Raw genomic sequence first — 14,032 nt, 5'->3', positions numbered from 1 at the left:
CCAGCGATCAGGGAGAGACACCTGATAGGCAAAGAGGATACCAGGGGAACCATTTTTATTTGGAATGTGGTGAGAAGTCTAATTAGAATCTGAATTCTGCTGAGCCTTGAAATGGCCAGCACTTTATCCTGATCGCCTTAGATATTGTTTCGAGTCAATCATCTGTCATGGTGCGGCAGGAGAGCCTCTCCCTTCACACTGCACCCCTCCCACCCCAGGGCCAGCGGGGGCACGCTGGGGGAGGGGAGACTCGGCTTCTGCCCTCGGAGGGGTATGGGCCTCCTTCTGGGGGGGGCTGTTTGGTATGGCTAACCCTTCCTTGGTGAGGGCTGTGTTTGCTGGGTGCTGAGTCTGAGCTCATGGGGGGCAGAAGGGGAAGAGGGGCTGCAGGAAGAGAGTGCTGAGGGACCTGTATTAGAATTAAGAAATATTGGGGTGAGGCCAAGCTAGTCTGGGCCACCTCCTAAGTGTTCCCAGCACACTGACCACCCCACCTCCTATCAACGGCCCACAGGGACTCTCGTCTCTTTACTGTCCCCTGGACGTATTGTATCTCTGCCACCTGCTCACTGTTCCTCAAACTCACTGCTCCCATTGCCAACCCCTCCCTGACCCAACATTTGCCACATGTTCAGCTCCTTTTCTCTGACTTTCCTCACTCCAGCCCTGCCGCTGGAATGCCGCTCCGGTTTGTTCTGCCATCTGTCAAATCCCTGGACTGGTTCCACCTCCTCCAGAAAGCCTTCCCTGACTACCTGAACCCATACAGGTAAGCCCCTTGAGAGATGGACAATTACAACATAAGCCCCCATCCTGCAATGGCCATGCTAACTGCAGATGCTCCTCTGACCACAGCCTTCCTCCATTTATCTTTCTCCTACCTTTCAGTGATTTCCGATTGTCCTCTCTCTTTTTGTAAACTGTTTTGATCCCTGCATGTGTGTGTGTCCTAAATCTGCTCAAACCCCCTTTGACCATAGCAAAATGTAAAGTAGAAATAAATATTACTCTTAATGACAATTTCACCTCCCCAACCACATCTTGAGCTCCCCAAATCTGACCATCTCTTCCCTGTCTCTTGCCTTTTCCACTAACTATAAGCACGTAGGACCAGGCACAGAGCGGGGAGCCATAGAATCTCCTCCAAAAGTCACAGAGTCACTGGAGCCTTCTGCTTCCTGCTCCCCTCACACCGCCCCCCATGCGCACCCACTGTGTGGCAGATGTGGGCGTTGTTGGGGGTGAGCAGTAGCGAAAGGAAGTGCCATTTCTGGCAGGGACGAGGAGCACGTGCTCTATGAATAATGTCTCTTTGGGAGATGGCCTGGATGACTCCTTGGAGGTGCAAGGATCCACATATGGTCAATGTGGGTCCTTTTTAGATGGTCAGGGCATTCAGTGGCCCTCGAGCCAATTAATGTGCCCCATAAAGCAGAATGTCCTCATGGCTGTCAGTATCACCGAGCCTCCGAAATGGTCACTGCCCTCTCGAGATTATCCACGTAGCGGAGGTGCCTTATGTACGGTCCAAGGGGCAGTGTGACCAGATGCCACTATAGAAAAATACAGACTCAGAGGGTCCCCAGAACCCTTCCCAGCCTGCTCACTTCCCCAACCCCATCTGGACCCATCCTCAAATGCAGTCCTGAGTCGTTTTGTTCCAGGATGCTCTCTTTCCCTGCATGCACCTCAGTTCTCCCTAGTCCCTGAGCCCTGGGCAAGGAGTAGGGATGGCACTAACCATAGTCTAGCAAATCATGGGGCTTGTGGCTGGGAACCAGCGGTGGTTCTCTGGAGGGCATTGCCAGGACACTAGTCTTTTCTCCCTCCCAACAGCCCCTGTCCAGAAGGCATGATACTATGCTGATGGATGGAGAGTGAAGGGGTACAGGGAGATGGAGAAGGAATCCATAACTGGGGGTCCTCATTAATAGGGGCAGGCAGGACAGTGGCCGGAGGGACTTAGGAGCTAGCTTCCTAGTGGGAAATTGCAATCTGCCATTAACATTTAGGTACAAGTTACTATATCAGAAGGTATGCGTGTGCGTGTGTGCGTGCACGTGTGCACACTCGCATATGATGAGGGTCTCTAGGTGAGGGGCTCCAGCCTCCGTAAGAAAGAAGCAGGACCCTGGCACACTTGGTCTGCCCGTAGAGAAGGGTGGAAGTTTGAGGTTGGCTCATGATCCAAGAGCTGTTTCCTCATCTACACAAACGGGGGGGAGATGGAGCTCCTGGCCCTGGGAGCACATGTGCTGAGTGGGGGTGGCGGGTGGGAGGACAGAGATGCCAAAGCCGCCAAAGGCTTGGGCTCTTCCCATCTCAGACACCCTCAAGGCACTGTCCTCTCTACCTCCAGAGCTTGGCTGCAGCCGCAGTAGATGTAAAGAAGGAGAAACTGTTGGATAAAAAGAAATTCAAAAAAAAAAAGTAAGTGAAATATTCAAACTGGAAAGTGATATTATAGAAACTGCAGCCCACGGCTCAGTGCATTCAAATTTATTCAAACTCGGCGCCTGACAGTGATGGATGCAGCAGCTTTTCCCACAATATGGAGAAGGCGCGGGGGCATTTAGGACTGCGAGTCCCCTCCGGGAGGGTGGGGGCCCGCACCGCCTCCCATGCCTTGCTCCTCCTAAATGGGAAACGAGGTTCTGGGTCCTGTCCCCTCTACTTCCTAAACCCCACAGTTCTAGGGGTGCTGGGGGGCCTGGGCATCACCAGCCCAGGGGCTGGAGCATGGCCCAAGATAGAGGGAGCCAGCTGTGGAAGAGGGTAATCTCCGATGTCAAGGAAAAGGACGGTCAAACCTGTCCAGGGGATGACCAGACAAGGGTGCCACCTCCCTCAAAAAGAAGAGCATGGCTCTGTGGTTTGTAGCCAAATAACCAGCATGAACCTAATAAGCCCCTGAGTGTGCTGAGATCTGAGGGTCCTTCCGGCCCCACTTCTCCCCACACGGTTGCTCACGGTCTCCTGTTCAACCTCCTGACCACCAGACCCCACCTGTGATGCACAGGCCCCATCCCCTGGAAGCCTTGGAATACCAGTCTCTCAGGGAAAACTCACACATCTCTTGGCTGCCTTGCCCACTGCACTCCCCCCCCCACCCCCCAAGCATCTCTAACCCTCCTTCTCTGTCTCTTTTGTCCCCTACACTCTCCCCTAAATGTAGCCACGGCACAAAGCTCCAACTCCAGCTCTCTGCTATTCTCTCCAGACTCTCAGGAGGTCTCAACCGCTTGGGAACTTTCAGCTGTCACCCACAGGTCATGGAAGCATTAAGCTCTCATCCCAAGCTTCTCTAGAGATCCGAGCCCACAACCCTGGCAATGCAAGCCTCATACCTGGCAAGCGGACTTGCACGTGTCTCCCGAAGCCAGCAACAACACGTGAGGCCCCACTTTGTTGGTAGCCCTGCACCCACCCATTCACCTTCGCAGAGACCTTGGAGCCTCCAGCCCTTCCCCTGTCCTCATCTGTACCTTCAGTTACTGTGCCCTTTCGGAGATGCTTCCTGATTTCTTTGGCACCCATCTTTGCCTCACCATCACCACTCTTCCCCAGGGGACCCCTTATTGCAGCTCCCCAGGCCTCTTCAATTCACCCCCGAACCCTGTGCCGCACCTGCGCCGGTCACCAGCTGTGGCGTCTTCCTCCCAGCAGGGCTCCTGTCTCAGCTCCCCCTCTCCGGTTCTTCTACACACTGCTGCCAAATTCATTTTCCTAAAGCACAGCTCTGATCATGTCACTCTGCCTCTCAAAACCCTCAATGGTTCCCCACTGCCTCCTAAATACAGTACAAACTCCTGACTCTGATAGTCATGGCCCTTTGTGATCTGGCCCCTTCCTACCCCTCTCTCCAAGCCTTCCCAGTAGTACTCTCCTCCATGCCCATCCTTCCCAGCCAGATTGGACTCTGGGGGGTTCCCCTGCACACTCCCCACCCAGCAACTTCCCAGCTCCGTGCACTGGCTCATGCGATGCTTCTGCCTGCGACGCTTCTTCTGAAATGGCATCACTGCGCCACACCAGGCTCATCTCTGCCCGTCCATGTGTCCGTCTTCTGCAAGGCCTGCTGCACGTAAGCCGTCTTCAGAATACTGTAAAACGCTTGCCAAGGCGCCTGCGGGATTCTGTTGTTGTTGTTGTTGTTGTTATTATTATTACTCGCCAGCAGCAGCAGCAGTTTCTCTTCCCTGGGAACCTTCTAGTCCTCTCTACAGCTTTCCTGGCTCCTGGCATAATTTTCTCGATACTGTCATTTCTAGTGTGTTTGCCCTACAGCTGTCCTGGCCTGTAAACGTCTGGAGAGTCAGGACTAAGTAATGTTGAATTGCGTTGTCCTCAGGCCCTGGCCCAGGAGACTCCCTGTTTACCACTTGTTGAATAAATGAATGAACAAGTGAATGAATGAACCGATACAGAAAAAGCAGCTTGGACATGGGTATGTGACACAGATCTGGCTCCTCTGAGCCTCCAGTTCTGGGCAGTGACCACCTAAGAATTCCCTGTCATTACTCCCGGCCCTCCTGACATGTGTCCAGGGGAGCTGGGACATGCGTGTGCAGGCTGTATGACAGGTGGGTCATCCCTCCAGAGCGAGAGAGGAGTGTGGCAGAGTTCAGCCTTCCCAACTCATCAATCAAAGGGCGCTTACTGACAGACAGCTCCTTAGAGCTGGCTCCAGCCTCTGCTGGGGTTAGGGGGCCGGGATGAATGGGGGATGAGGCCTGCCCTCTGGGGGTTCACAGTCTAGTTGCTCCTTCACTCCTCCTTTAACTTTCAGACCACAAGAAGTCAAAGGGCTCCCCCGCTGCCTGCTGACGTGGACAGGGATGTCATGCCTCCGGGTGGGATAAGCCCTTTCCTGCAAGCTGAGCTGAAATGCTACTGAACGCAGAAGTGGCTCTTTCACCCTCTTGGTTTAGATCTTAGCGCCCCCTCCGGACTGGAGCTCCCCTGGGAGGTCGGTTGCCTTCTGCAGAATTCTCCACTACAGAGCCCGGAATCACACAGCTTAAAGCTGCTGAATGGATGAGTGGATGGATGCCGGGAATAGTTGACAAAATAAACGAGTAAATGAGCAACTAACTAAACACATGGATGAACAAAGAGCGGGACAGATTGGCACAAATCACCGAGTCAGCACTCACTGAGCAGCTACTATGTACCAGACACTGGGCTAAATCCTTCACCTGCAGCCCTCCGCGTAGCAACTACTATGATCCCACCGGGGAGAGGCCCCTGCACCCCGGCGGTGGCATACCTTGTGTGAGAGACCCCAGCCCCGCCGGGAGGAACCCTGGCTCCCTGCCCAAACACTGGGGGAGGGGGTCACACGTGGGGGGTATTGTAAGGTCTCTGTCCCCGGGCTCGGACGGCGGCCCTCCGGGCTCTAGGCTTTCACTCCTTCTCTTTCGGTCCCCCCTGGGGTCTAGGCGAAGTTCGGCAGAGGCGCAGCCGAGGAGCCTCTGGTTCCCGAAAGGCGTCTTCCAGCCCCCCTTCACCCCACCCCCATTTCAGGAGGGAGTCACGGTCTCCCCTGAGGGGCCCCCGGCGCTGGGGGGGGCGGCCTGTCCCGCCGGCCCCTGCCCTCGCGGCCGGTCCCTCCCGTCCCGGCCGCATCCAAACAAGCGCGCTAAACTCCGGGAGATTTACAGCGGGCGGCTGGGCGGCGCGGGCCCCCGGCCGCCGGTGAGATATCTCCAAACAGCGCACTAACCACTTTCCATTTTATACCTCACCAGCTTTATAGCATCTTAAGGATTTCTGTGCACGGCTGGCTTCCCGCCCAGGGAAAAAACCCAGCCTTGTAAATAAATACTAAATATATATGAACAGAGACGACAGCGAGAGCCGCGGAGGAGGGGGAGGGGCGGGGGTGCCGCAGGGTGGGGGCGGGGGTGGCGGCCCAGGGCCCGGCGACCGGCGGGGAGGAGGGGGCAGGGATATATTGGGGTGTCCGAGACAAAGGCGGCAGGGAAAGGGCGGCTGACGGGCAAAATGAGGGAAACTGAGACAGCACCAGAGAGGGAGGCAGAGAGAAACCGAAAGATGGAGGCTGGCTGGAAGTGCTCCTGTGTGTGTGTGTGTGTGTGTGTGTGTGTGTGTGTGTGTGTGTGTGTGTAGGGAGGACTCCCTTAAAGCCTTTCCTTCCCACAATTTCTGAGGGTATTGAGGCCCAGGAACGGGACTACCATCCGTGCGTGTGTGAGAGAGATGTGTGTGTGTGTGTGTGTGTGTGTGTGCGTGTGACAAGGGTGTGTCCCGATGGGCTCCAAGGAAAGAGTCTATGTATTTTGGGGTGTTTGGTGTGGGTAGGACTGTGCCCCGTGAATACCGGGGTGTTGGCAGGAAGAATGTCTGTGGTGTGGTCAGGCTGTTGGGGGCGCTAGGACCTACGGGGTGGTGACGGGACAGGTGAGTTCTGAGTGTGCAGCTCTGGGGTTGAGTTGAGGGCTGGGCAAGGCCTATGTGATCAGATGTATTTGGGTACTCGGGGTGGGAGGGCCGGGGAGGACAGTGGGCTCAGGGAAGCCAGGATGAGCCTTCAGAGGCCCGTGTGTTGGATCTGGAAGCCAGTTTTCACTTGTGTGTTGGGGCCTGACGGGGGTGAGTTCTGACATGCTACCAGGTGGTTACACCACCTCTTCCTCATCCTCCATCTCTGAGCCTTTCTAGAGGCTCTGGGACCTTCTCTGTAATGGCCACTAGAGAGAGGGTTTCATGTGCTGACTGAAGCCCCCATACTACCATAGCCCCCAGCTCTGAGGTCCCTGGACAGGAGCCAGAGTTGATTTGGGGAGCAGGAAGGAACATCTTCTCCCCTCTCAGGGGACCCAGCGATCCCTTTTTGTTCCCCCCCTTGTCTTCGATATTAAGTATTCAAACCTCATTTACATCCTTATTTTTCAATTTGCTGCCACAGTAGTTTAATTTATTCGATATAATTTCTTTTTCTGAGGGGACATTAATCATTGCCCTGTGCTTTTGGGCGCCTGTGGGATCTCTGCGTGTGTATGTGTGTGTGCGTCTGTGTGTATCTGTGCCTGCGCACGCTTGTGTCTGTGTGTGAGGCGCAAGTTTGTCTGTCATGTGGGGGGGTGAGAGAGTGCGGGTCTTTGTGAGAAGGTTTTGAGTGTGAGAGAGTCGGGCTGAGGGAGGAGGTGTGGGAAGGGGTGTGAGTGTGCTAACTCGATCAGGTCCTCTTCCTCCTGGCCCTTCTTTAGGATGTCAGCAAGAAGGGGAAATGGGGCATCCTCAAGGTGGGGTCCTTCCAGTAGCCCCGCCAGTTTTCCTTTCTTGAGAGTGTGCCCTGGATAGGTATAGCTGGAAATGTTCTAGAATCCCTGGTCTCTCAAGAAAGAGAGCTGAGACAGGTGGAGACACATGAAGATAGGGAGAGACAGACAAGATCAAGGCAGGCCACGGCAGGGGAGGAAAGAAAGAGGAGGAAAGGAACATGGAGAATGATGGAGAGAGGCGCGGGAGAGAGAAGTGAGAGAGCCTGCAGCGTCTCAGCCCATAAAGTCCCTGGAATGGGAGGAAGGGGCGCGAGACTCCCGCATCAGCTCAGGCCCAGTCATGGCTCAGTGCAGAGTGATGGGGGGTGGGGGGGAGGGCTGGTTGCTCCCAGGAGCTGAGATGAGTGAAGTGGCTTGGGGGAGGCTTGTTTGGAGAGAAGAGGCAAGAGGAAGGGGTAAGGGAGAGGGAGGAAGAGAGAAAACCCCTCTTGGCAATATAACTCAGAGGAATGAAGCCAAGGAAAATTTCCAGGGATGTTCAAAGGGTAAGAGGGAGGAAGCGCTCTGATGCTAGTTCCCCTCCCCACCCTCAGTGCATCTGGGCAAATCCATGGCTTCCTGAGACCCTCTTTTGATCCTTAGCCCCAGAACCCCTCAGTTTTCCTTCTCTGGCACATTCTTGAAACTGCCAGGAACTGATGGGAAGGCCACTGTGACATCCCACTTAATCTTCATAACAACTCGAGCTAGGAGTCGGTCTCCCCACTTCGGAGAGGAGGAAAGGAGAGGTCCGAGCTTGCCCAAAGTCACGCAGAGGTCCAGAGCGGGGGTTGAAGTCACACCTGCCTGAGGCCACACACTGAGATTCCCCAGTCCCCTCAGCGGCCTCTTAGAGTCATGGCCACCCCAACCTTCCTGTCCTCACCACTACATGGGTACAACACACACACACAACAAGATCTGGGACCCAAGGGTAAAGGGAGAGGGCTTTGGGGGGCAGGAGTCAAGAGGCTGGGGGTGACCTACCGCAGCCTTCTCTGAGCTACCCCCAGCTGTGAGGACTTTGAGGCCCAGGACCTGAGTGGCCCCAGGGCTCCTATAGACCCTGTCTTCCCTCTCATCCAGGGGTCGGAGTCCAGAACCCACTCAGGCTCAGACTGGCTGACAGATTGGGGCCAGTTGCTGCTGCCAGGACCAGTTTCAAACAGCTATGACCTGCTCATTTTAGCCTTACCCAGATAATGGCCCAAGGCTCAGGGTTTAGGGGAGGAGCTTCTTTCTCTGAAATTTTGAAAGTGAAATTTTGAAAACTGGCCTGAAATTGGACTTCATGGGACCTCAACATTTGAGTCTCTAGATACCCGACGACCTTGAGGTCTACAGATCTATGCTGATACCAAATACCTGGGAGCCGAATGCCCCCAACGGCCAAGCATTTGAGCGTAGAGGTGGACCACCTAGGGCTGATGATTGAGTGTCTAGGTTGGAAATCTGAGATGGAAAGGAGTCTGCACCATTCTAGCTCTTCAGCCCCACCCCCATCTTCCTTCCTCACTCTCTCTCCCAACCGAGAGAGGCCATTCTTCGTTCCTTAACTTCCAGGAGACTGGCGTGGGCATCACACCCAGGCCCCCCGGCACAGACATGTCACACAGAAACATCACCCACTCGGGTCAATGATAACTGGGTGACAAGACAGGGGGTCCCTGGGCATGCGGGGAGGGGGCAAGGGGACAGGCCTGGGGCTGAGGAGAAGGTAGCGTGTTCATTTGAATAATGGGCAAAATCAAATTAATTCTACATTAAATAGTTGTGAATAAAGGGTTGAAGTCAGCAGTTTCAAACTTGTTTTCCTTAATTACTTTCCGTGTTTAATGTCATTAAGAAGATTAAAAATTCATTAACAAGAGTACTAAAGTGGCAAATCAGGAAAGCGATCACTCCAGGTTAGAAACTCCGCTGAGGCCGCACAGTGAGCCTTCTGCGGGGGGCATGGGTGGGGGTGGGGGCCGAGAGGGTCGGGGACAGACACGCACTCACACACTTACACACTGCTACACAACAGCACCATAACCACACATCCATCACACCGGTGGGCATCCACACACCCACACACCCACTCAGACGTTTTCCAGCCATCCAGGACTTCTGTGATAGTAGGGAGGCAGTGTCTGGGGTCTGTAGCTAACCAGGCCCCAACTGCATAAACCCCTCTCCTAAAGAGGAGGATTAAAGATTGAACTTCGCTGACAGGCAATACATGGTCATAAAAACCAGTGTCAGCCCGGTGGTGTCCGAGTTCACTTTCTTGTCTCCTGGTCATGTCTGTCCCTGTCTCCCCTCCCTTCGCCATCCCTCCAGCTCTAAAGGGCTCTCTCAGGGCAAACCCGATCGGTTTCTTGGGAGGAGCTGCTGACTTTGAACCTTAATTACCCTGGAAAAGGATCCCTTTTGTCTCCTGAGCTTGTTGGGGAAGGGGAGGAGTCATGTTTCCTCTGGGAGAAGGAGCAGGGAGACAAAGCGTAGGCTGGGTGGGGAGAGGAAAAAGCAGAAACATCTGGTGGTGGGGGGGGAGTGGGACCCACGAGCCCTGGTGTTCAGACCAGACCCTGACTCAGCTGTCCATCACTAACCTCGCCCTCACACCCTGCCTTTCCACCCATCTTGTTGGCTGCCCCCACCCTCCCCAGTGCCAGAATTTACCTCCTTGGCCGTGAAAAGACGCTCCCTGACTCAGGACGACCTTCCCTGTAGCTATCACAGTCTCTCTGACTGCATTTCTATTTTTTTTCTCTCTAGGCCCCAACTCAGGACCAGGTCCCTGAGGGGGTCAAGGCTGCCTTGGGGGCATCTGTGCCTGTGGGGCTATGTCATGTGTCTGGTGGCTGTGTTGGTAATTGTGGGGGGGGGGCTCGTTGCATGAGAACACCGTGTTCATCACAAATGAATGCAACTGGACAGGCCTGTGAGATTCTGATGGAATGAACTCCCTCTCGTTTCACAGGTGGGAGAACCAAACTCTGGCAAGATGAAGTTCTACTCACGAGAAATGAAAACGCAGGCCCCCACAGAAAGTTGTACAACAACGGTCACAGTGGTATTTTTCATAATGGCCAAAAAGTGGAAATAACCCAGATGTCCATCAACTGGTGAATACATAAATGACATGTAGTCTGTCCATACAATGGAATATTATTTGGTCATGAAAAGTAATGAAGTACTGATTCATGTTACAACAAGGATGGATGTTGAAGACTGTGTTTAGTGGAAGGAGCCAATCACAACAGACCATGCATTCTTTTAGTCCCTTTATATGAAACGTGCAGAATCAGTAAATATACAGAAAAAGAAAATAGACTAAGAGTTGCTTAGGCCTGGGGGTGGGGATATTTGGGGGGAAGGAGAGACTGCTAATGAGAATGGGGTTGGGGGTGGGCAGATGGTCCAAATGTTCTAAAACGTCTTATGGTGTTGGTTGCACAACTCTGTAGGTCTATGAAACAGCGTTGACTTGTGGGACACCTGGGTGGCTCAGCCAGTTAAGCGTCCGACTCTTGATTTTAGCTCAGGTCATGATCTGGGGGTTGTGCATCGAGCCCCGTGTAGGGCTCTATAATAGGCATGGAGCCTGCTTAAGATTCTCTCTCTCCCTCTCCCTCTGCCCCTTCACCCCCTCTCGCGCTGGCTCATGCTCTCTCTCTAAAAACAAAACAAAACAAAAAACCATTGACTTACACACTTTAAATAGATGAATTGCATGGTATATAAATTATATCTTGGTAAAGCTGTTATTTTTAAAAAGTGATGTGACTTACTTAGGGTCTCCCGGCAAGCGGGAGATGGCACTGGTACGAGCATGAAGTCCCTTGACCCTAAGCTCAGGGCTCCTTCCACAGGCCCTGCAATGCCTCAGAAATCTTGCTGTGGAGACCTGAAGGCCAAATCCTGCATGTGCGGCAGTGTCCACGTAACATCTTGGCTTTTCTCTAGGGCCGTCGTGTTTCTGCATGTGATGGGTCTTGTTACAGGTGTGCACATGAACATTCGTGGTCTCACAGCTCTGCGTGTCTCTGCAAGGCCGACTCTGCACAACTGTCCCTAGCCCTGTGGATCTCTCCATGGTGAGTGTTGCCTGTGCCCGTGAACTTCTGCTCACTGGCTGGCTCTCTGTGTGTTTGCATTTGGAGGCATACCTAGTTGTGCCCAGGTCTCTGGATGTCAGTGCATCTGTCTGGATCTGCGAGGCCGTGGGACTTCATGGGAGTCTGTGTTCACGTGTTTTCGCATGACGGTGTGTCTGCCTGTGTAACGTATCTCAGCGGGTACCCATGGATTTCTTACTGTGTCAGCTCATGAGTCTGGGTTCGTACACCTTCGCCTCTGGGTCTCTGCCTGGGATAGGTGTCGGTGCATCTCCACATGTGTCCGTCTATAAGCTGGTATTCTGGTGTCCACGCAGGACCATCCGCGGGAGCTCGCATCTCTGTGCCAGGGGCCCCTGGGCCTGTCTGTCTGAGTCTGTGTGTCCGAGCCCCTCCTGCAGGCACCAGCCCCAGAAGGCGCCTGCCTCCCCACCCCCGCCTCTGTCAGCCGTGGAGAGAGCTACACAGTAAATTCATGGCCGCCCGGCTGGGAAGCAGGCGGCTGCAATGGAAAGGAAGCATGGATTTGCATATTGAATTAAAATTAAGAGCTAATTATGCAAATAAATTATGACATTTGGCAGGAGAATTTGCTTCAAGATCATTTATTACATTCTTTTTATAACAGTGTGAGCATTTAACGGTCAAAGACAATATTTTAAGGGAAAATTAACGCAAGATTATTAACCTAAAAACAATTCCACATTAATGAGATGGTGAGCTGGTCCCCCCCACACACCTGGGCAGGTCTACGCCTAGACTGGGAAGGCCTTTTTCTCCTCCTCTCCTTCCTTCTCCCAGTGTGCAGGGGTACAGGTGGGAGGGGGCCGGGATAGGGAGAGGGGGCCTAGGTTTGTGTTCTTCTCAGTGGGGAGGTCCTGTGAACAGAAGTTCCCTACCTAAGATCAGAGCCCTGTGCTTAGCTCAGGAGGCCACACAGAGGCTGAGCTAAGGCTCGCTTGCAAACGTGCCTAGTCCAACGAAAAGACATGATCCTAGCCTTGGGAAGGCCCCATTTTAAGGAGGAAGACGGAGCCCCATCCTGGAAATGGCTCTGTAAATACCAGTTGGGATGGGACCTGGAGGGTCAAGTTTAAACAGTGTGGTTGTGCCCTGCTGCCACCAGCCCCCATTCCCTCCTTCTCTTGGGTTGCACAGCCCCGGGCTCCCTGGCGTGCTCCAGGCTCTCAGTGCTCCAGAGCTCTGAGCTCTAGCATCCTTCTTGGGTCCCATCATCTCCGTTTTCCCTACAACCTTAATCTGTCAGCCTAGCTTCCTTTTTGGGAAGTGCCAAGGGAAGGAGGGCTCTAATCTGAGTTTCCCTGGGATCCCCTAACACATCTTGTATCAAGTGGGGAGTCAGCCCCAAAAGAAGTGGTGGGTGATGTCCTCTTTGGGCCCCAATTTTCCCTTTCCTGTGTGTGTGTGTACGTGTGTGTGTGTGTGTGACATCTACCCTACCTGACCTCCATGCCAGCTCCATGGTGTGCAGACTCTTAGGACAGATCTTTGTCTGTAGTGTGGGCCCATGGAAGGGAGCCCAAGGTCTTCCCATGGTCCACTCTGCTGGGTGAACACCTTGGGTTTCCAGAAGGCCTCTGCTCTGATGTGAACATGCTCCCGGGGAGGCGAGATGCTGTTACCTGTCATCGCTTGATGCCAGTGCTTGGTTCCTCCTACAGTGGCCATAGGGATGGACAGCCATTCCTCATGCCAGGTTATACCTCCAGGCCCAGCCATCTCATTCGGGTCAGGCAACACTGTGAGACAGGGCCAGAAACCGTGGGGGCAGAGCAGGTGGCAGGAAAGACTGCAGCTTTGGGCTTAGGAGCCCTGAGGTCATCCCCTTGCCATTTACTGGCCAGTCCCGTCTCCCGCCTGCATGCTGGGTATCCCCCCATCCCCACCCTGTTGTGTACTTGGGAGGCCGCAGTCTGCATCAGCTGGCTCCTGGGGTTTGACCAAATGGGGTCGCCAGCGAGAGAGGGCGTGGAGTCCTTGGTTCCCTTACTTCCTGGCTACTGCTGCCGCGGGGGGGGGGGGCTGCCTCTCCCTCCTGAGGCCCCAGTTCTCCACACAGCTCTCCCTGCTTGTTCTGGTCACTCTTCTGCATCGGTCCTTCCCCCTTGAACACCTGGGTTGGTCATGGCTTCCCACCGTTATTGGCCCCGGGATACTCCACCATTACCAAAAGCCTTCTTTTTTTTTTTTTTTAAAGATTTTTAATTTATTTATTTGACAGAGACAGAGAGAGAGACAGCCAGCGAGAGAGGGAACACAAGCAGGGGGAGTGGGAGAGGAAGAAGCAGGCTCCCAGTGGAGGAGCCTGATGCGGGGCTCGATCCCAGGACTCTGGGATCACGCCCTGAGCCGAAGGCAGACACTTAACGACTGAACCACCCAGGCGTTCCTACCTGTAAGCTTTCTAATCCTTGCCCACACCTTTGTAAATAGTTGTCTTATTAAACTCTCCTCAGATGACCCAACAGAGTATGTCTCATGTTTCCTCCCAGAGCCCCTCAGTCTCCTCACCTGTGAAGCAGGGGTGGTGATATACAGCTGACGGATCGCTAGTACGCACCTAGTGAGATCCCGTGTATCGAGGGGCCTTGTAATTTATAGATCCCAAATCCCAACACTTGT

General features: G+C 53.9%; 1 long non-coding RNA gene across 1 annotated transcript; it reads left to right on the top strand.

Annotated features, from left to right (window-relative positions):
- The first annotated feature begins 209 nt into the window (after positions 1–209).
- Positions 210–13,622, top strand: LOC103677681. The gene is made up of 5 exons (XR_572500.2): positions 210–769; positions 4,352–4,447; positions 4,790–4,969; positions 10,252–10,396; positions 11,276–13,622. It is a non-coding gene; the product is annotated as an uncharacterized LOC103677681 (long non-coding RNA).
- Positions 13,623–14,032: the final 410 nt, after the last annotated feature.

The sequence above is a fragment of the Ursus maritimus genome, unplaced genomic scaffold (genome assembly GCF_017311325.1).
Source record: "Ursus maritimus isolate PB19 unplaced genomic scaffold, ASM1731132v1 scaffold_7, whole genome shotgun sequence".
In the NCBI taxonomy this organism is placed as follows: Eukaryota; Metazoa; Chordata; class Mammalia; order Carnivora; family Ursidae; genus Ursus; species Ursus maritimus.
The sequence above is the reverse complement of the archived record's forward strand: the minus strand, read 5'-3'. Positions and strand labels throughout refer to the sequence as shown.